Source organism: Nannospalax galili, unplaced genomic scaffold, assembly GCF_000622305.1.
Source record: "Nannospalax galili isolate Female #2095 unplaced genomic scaffold, S.galili_v1.0 scaffold429, whole genome shotgun sequence".
Lineage (NCBI taxonomy): Eukaryota > Metazoa > Chordata > Mammalia > Rodentia > Spalacidae > Nannospalax > Nannospalax galili.
Genome location: NW_008360330.1, coordinates 5,371,697 through 5,377,775, shown reverse-complemented (window position 1 = coordinate 5,377,775; position 6,079 = coordinate 5,371,697). Strand labels below are relative to the sequence as shown.

Sequence of the window (6,079 nt, the reverse complement as noted above, 5' to 3'; positions counted from 1 at the left end):
CCCTTTTCTGACCTCGGCGGGCATTACACTATACAGGTGCACGTACACACATGTAGGCAATACACTTACACACATAAAATTTTTTAAAAAATTTAAAAAAGAATGAACTCATAAAATCTTGCCTTCAAGTTATCTTCTAGAAATAGAAGGATTCTCTAGGTTCAGTTATTATTAATGAGGTGAGCATAGTAGTACGTATCTGTAATTCCAGCACTTAGGTGGTTGAGGTTGAGGCAGGATAATCACAAGCTAAAGGTCAAAATCCTGTCTTAGAATTCCCTCTCCACTTAGTGACAGATTTCTTGCCTAACTTACACATATGGTACTAGGTTCAAGCCTGTTATTAATAAACACAATGAAATTTATTCTGTGATATTTAGGCTATGCTCTGTACTAAATGAAGTCCATCAATGTCTGGAATATTTTGATTCCCTTAAGGAGATGTTTTCAAAATTTGAGATTTTGGGTAATTCCAAAGTTAGACACAAACTTGAAGTTTTGTAATTAAAAATAAATGCATTCCCAGTTTGCAATCTTTATAGAGTATGAGATGAATTTTCACTCTAATGTTCACTTTAAGTCGTAACTAAGTAACTAAGAATGATTCCACTTTTACAGCCAGGAGTACCCTATGAAAAACTCAAAAGGTCAGCTAAAAATAAGGTCACTTTTCAATGTTATCAGTGAGGTTAACTGTTACCAAGTTGTGATTCTATAGAAATTAACAGGAAAGATAAATGAATAAATCACCTGACAAAAGATTCAAAAAATATTAAGATTATCCATAATTCTAATATAGTTATAACACATTTCATTGTAGCATGTCAATTTAAGCTTCTGTGTGTTGGTTCCCTTACCTGTAATATACGAATAGTTTATACTGGTAACTGTTATCTATTAAGGGATTGACACTGGGCACATAGTATCTATCAGGCACATATGATTAAATGCTGATTATTAGTTATTAAATTATTTTTCTGTTAAGGTTGTCCAGAAAGGTTAAGACAATTAAGTGTCAACAATTGAAACCACCTCAAGGGCAATGGCATTAAAACTGAAGAAATCTGATTGCTTATGACTGACATGAACATATGTATCCCTGCTTTTATTTCATGTATGTAAGCACATGGGTATTTATACAACTTCATCCTCAACTTTTTAAAATATTTATTTTTATTTTGTGTGTATGAGTGTATCGCCTGCATGTATGTTAAGTGCACCCATGTTGTGCAATGCCCATGGAGGATAGAAGACAGCATCAGATTCCCTGGAACTGGAGTTACAGATGATTGTTAGCCACTATGTGGGTGCTAGGATTTAAACCTGGGTCCTCTGCAAGAAACAACCAGTGCTCTTTAATTGTGAGCCAACTCTCCAGCCCTAAACCTCAACCCTTTTAGATTACAAGTATTTGTAATGTTCTAAAAGAACATTAGAATTTTAAAGAATGAGGGTAAAAAAGGATGTGAGATAATGGATAATGAGAACGTAACTTTAGCTAGAGAAAAACCTAGGGCTGTCATTTGATCAGAGTTCATTCTCAGAATCCAAAAGAAAATGACTGAACAACATTTCTATAGCTGTTTCGACATGCTAGAAGGAAAAATAGATTCCTGCAAGTTGTCCTCTGACCTCCACATCTCCCTACCCCTGCAAATATAAATAAATGTAATTTTAAAAAGTATTAGGTCACATTAATTCAGAGTATATATTTATCTATTACACTAAAGAAATGGAAATAGAATGATGTAAAATGTAAAAGTAACGTTTTCTTACTATTAGGCATTTTGAGATCACTGTCAGTGACTTTTATGTATTTAATCAAGTAAAATTTTATCAGAGAGAAAGGAAAATATCTCTTTAGTTTCTTATAGAAAGATCTACAGAAAGGAGGTGATGGGACAGGACAAATGGGTTAAGCTGGGTAATGTATTAAGTTCCAGGCCAGTCTGGGCTATACACATAAGACCATGTCTTCCAAAAGCCAACAAAACAACAACAAAAAGAACCATAGGAAGCTTGGGACTTGTTGAAATTGTCTTAATAGAACTGTCTGAAAGCTGTCATTGAAAAATTATATATAGGGTAGCAGAAATTTCTAAAATCAATATGAAATGAAAGAACTATAATCTGATTCACTCGAAAAATAAATCAGTTTAAAGATTTTTCTAAATTTAAGTATGGCTTTAAAATGTCATTGTGTTGACACCACTAAAAATATAATGTGAAAGACGATGATATATATCTCCTCATAACACAGAAAAAGAAATCACTTATGAAGTAATGTCAACCAGATTCTTTGTTATTAAAATCATGCTTAGTTCCATCAACACAGGGATAGGTCACTTTCATTCCCTGCTGTGTATATAGTACCAAGTACAGAGCTAAACAAGTGTTGGCTGCTAGCTGAAACACCAAAAGAGAATTGGGAGTGCCTAAAGAATTGTACACATGCACACAAGTACGCTTATATAGTTGAACAAAAATGAAAACAAGGTTGCCACAACAGCCAGAAATGCCAGAAAGGTATCATTTAATTAATGAGTGGAACGAGCAAATATCTATTAAATGCTTCCTTTTCTTTACATGCTATATGGATAAAGCCTTAAAGACAAATAAGGGACATTCATGTTGGGGTGGAAGAGATTAGTGAGCATATCATGGAACTAAAACAGTACTTTTCAGAGAGCAGGGTGGATGGGTCGGGAATGTTAGAGAAGAACATGTATTAGAGAAGATTATAAGGACATTCTCTCTCTCTCTCTCTCTCTCTCTCTCTCTCTCTCTCTCGTTTTTTTTTTTAAGTCCTCTTTAGAAACTTGACATTTCAAATGACAATTGAGGGGGAAATGGAGAGAGAGAGAGCTGTCTCTTTAAGAACAAGAAGAGTCCATCCAGATACATGGAAACAGTTTACTTGAACTCTACAGATGGGCTGGGGGGTTTTATAAAAATTTCTCTGTTGTGCTTCTATTTAGCACTGTAATTTGCTTATTTTCAGTGTTAAAAATATGCCTTTCTCATGAAATATTCTAATTTGGTTGAAGTAGAAAAAAGTTTTAAAAATACACATAAAAGAGTATTTACCAGGTTTTATAACACTAAATTACTTTTGAACAATGTTCTAGTTCTCTCTGCAGCAAAGCAAAAGTTCCCATGCCAAATTCTTCAACAAGCCCCGTATGCTCTCCACTGACAAGAACAAATGAGTGCTAATGATTTTCAGATTTAAAGCAGTATTTCTAATATAAAACAATTTTTTCCTTAACATTTGCCAAACTATTCCTCTCGAGACAAATTGCATCCTTGTTTTAAGAACAGTTCACTCTGCTGTTCACTCTAATGTTTCACTCTATTGCACATAACAGTGGGGACGATTTTTCCAGGGATGATGTGTAGAGTGCCAAGAAAGCATGTTTTTGCTTCTTCTAGCTTAATCCACAGAGATTAAGACACACGGGCAGTATGCAAGTAAGAAGTTTACCACCATATAAATCCCTAACATCCCTTAAAAAAAAATCTTTAAAAAGAATGTTAGCTTTGATTATTTTTAATGCTTAAAAATTTTTAATTAATTCATTAGTGGGTGTCATTATAGACAAATAGTTCATTTTTTTCATTACTGATTTTTAGTACTTCTGAAGTGTGTTGAAGAATGAAGATTTAATGGTAAATTTACATCCTGTTACTACTGGATTTTTCAGTTGAAAATAATTAGATCTTGAGTTTTCAAATTTTAATTTGCCTTGAATTTTAGAGTTCTTTTCCATTTAAGTGAAAATGGGCTTAGTGCAGCTGCCAAAACTCTAGGCATTTATAAACTGCATGATTTATTTCACGTTTTTAAAAACTTTTATTTATTTTCATTTTATGTGTATGAGTATTTTGTCTGCATGTATGTAACTGCACCCATCCATGCAATGCCCGCAGAGGCCAGAAGTAGACATCAGATCCCTTGGAACCGGAGTTCCAAGTTGTTAGCTGCCATGTGGGGGGTGCTGAGAACTGAACCCACATATTCTGTAAGAGCAGCTAGTGTTCTTAACCACTGAGCCTTCTCTCTAGTCCCTCATATTTTCTTAATAAAAGCAGTTGTGGGGCTGCAGATGGATCAGTGGTTAAGAGTCCTTGCTGTGCAAGCCTAAGAACTGGAATTCATATTCCAGCACCCATGCAACAAGCCAGGCATCCCACAAATGCCTGTTACTCCACTTCCAAAGGATCTGACACCCTCATCTAGCCTCCATGAGCATATAGGAACATGCACATGCACACATGTGAATATACACACATGCAGATGCGCACTCACCCACACACATACAAATAAAATAAACCTTAAAAAAGTAAGTATGCATTGACAGATTTGATAAATTTATTCAGAAGGTTTGCTATAAAATAATCACTACATTAAAAGGACAACTTTAAAGCTGGAAGCTAAACTGAGTCATGACAATTTATGTGATTAATATGTTGTATGTCAAGTCTACCAAATGTTTAAGCCAAATGGATTGTATCTTCTCATTCTAGCATAGACATTCTTCGCCTCAGAGTAAGTGAACTATATGAGGACCAATAATATATAAAATTATGCAGACACTAAAGTATATGGTCTTTGATCATCTTCGTTTTTTTGCCATCCCCTACCCCACCTTTTAAAAAACTAATTTAAAGACAGGGCCTTGCAATTTAGCTCAGGCTAGCCTCAAACTCATAATTCTTCTCTCTCCACCTCCTAACTGCTGAGAAGACATGCATGTACCACTACATCCAACTTCTTTTCAGTTTTTAATTTTTAGACATATGCATCTCATTTTCCTACAGAATATGAGGAGCAGAAGAGGAGAAATGCAATAAACCACAGGTGTGTATTTAAGCCCTATTAAATCCATTAGGAAGAGTCAAAGTCTATTAATGTCTAGCACCAAGCACAGTGCTAAGTAAGTGCTGGTGCCAGCTGAGGCAACTAAAAGAAAACTGGCAGCATGTAGAGCTGTGCTATGTTAACTAACTACAAATACATTGATTATATTTAAATATAAATTAAAATGACACTGATGAACAATGGGTAAGTCAGGAAGGAATCATGTAATTAATCAACAAACATCTACTAAACTGCATACTTTTCTAATGTACAAAAGTAGATAATGGTATACTGATGTAATTGATTAAATGATAAATTAAGATAGATGAGATGGGGATCAGATTTGCAGGAAGCGGGAAAAGATGATGAGTTCATATCTATGTTCAACTGGGAGTCACTACAAGTACCTCAATTCAATCAATCAATATTTTAGTATCTAGAAATTAAGTATGAGCTGGGCATGCAAGTGCATGCCTTTAATCCCAGCACTCAGAAGGCAGAAGCAGTGAATCTCTGTGAGATTGAGGCCAGCCTGATCTATATAGCAAGTTCTTGGCCAGATGAGACTACAGGGAGACCCTGTCTCAAAACCAAAATATAAAAAAATATATAAAAATAAAAATTAAGTACATAGCTAGACAGACAGGCCCAGTATAGAGTTGAAGTCTTATAATACGTGAAAAAACCATGATACTACTCTGCTAAGTAATCACTCTACTATACTCAAAATATACTGTAAAAAAAGTAAACTGATGTTTTAATAAGAATATACTTAAGAGGGGGGCTAGAGAGATGGCTCAGTAGTTAAGAGCACTGACTGCTCTTGCAGAGGACCTGGGCTCAATTACCAGTGCTTCAATTACCAGCACCCACATGGCAGCTAACAATTGTCCTTAACTCCAGTTCCAGGGGATCTGATACCTTCTTCTGACCTCCACAGGAACTGCACGACATAGGTGTATTTACTACACACATACACATACTCATACACACTATAAAAATGATAAAATATTTTAAAAAGAACACATTTAAGAGAAAGAGCAACAAATGAACCCAAACCCAGAAATTTAGTAGTAGGCCAAGAGAGACTGGTATGACTTGTGGAGAACTGCAAAGAAAAATAACACCTTAGTCACAAAAGTAAGATGAGACTTGGAAAGTACAAATGTGGGAGACAGGCTTGAGCCTAGGGTGAAAGTCTTATTGACAGCCATACAG

The 6,079-nt window shown here is 35.1% G+C and overlaps 1 protein-coding gene across 4 annotated transcripts in view; it reads right to left on the bottom strand.

Moving 5' to 3' along the window:
* Positions 1–6,079, bottom strand: part of Ralgps2 (Ral GEF with PH domain and SH3 binding motif 2) — a 199,505-nt gene that overhangs the window by 102,376 nt on the left and 91,050 nt on the right. The window lies entirely within an intron of this gene.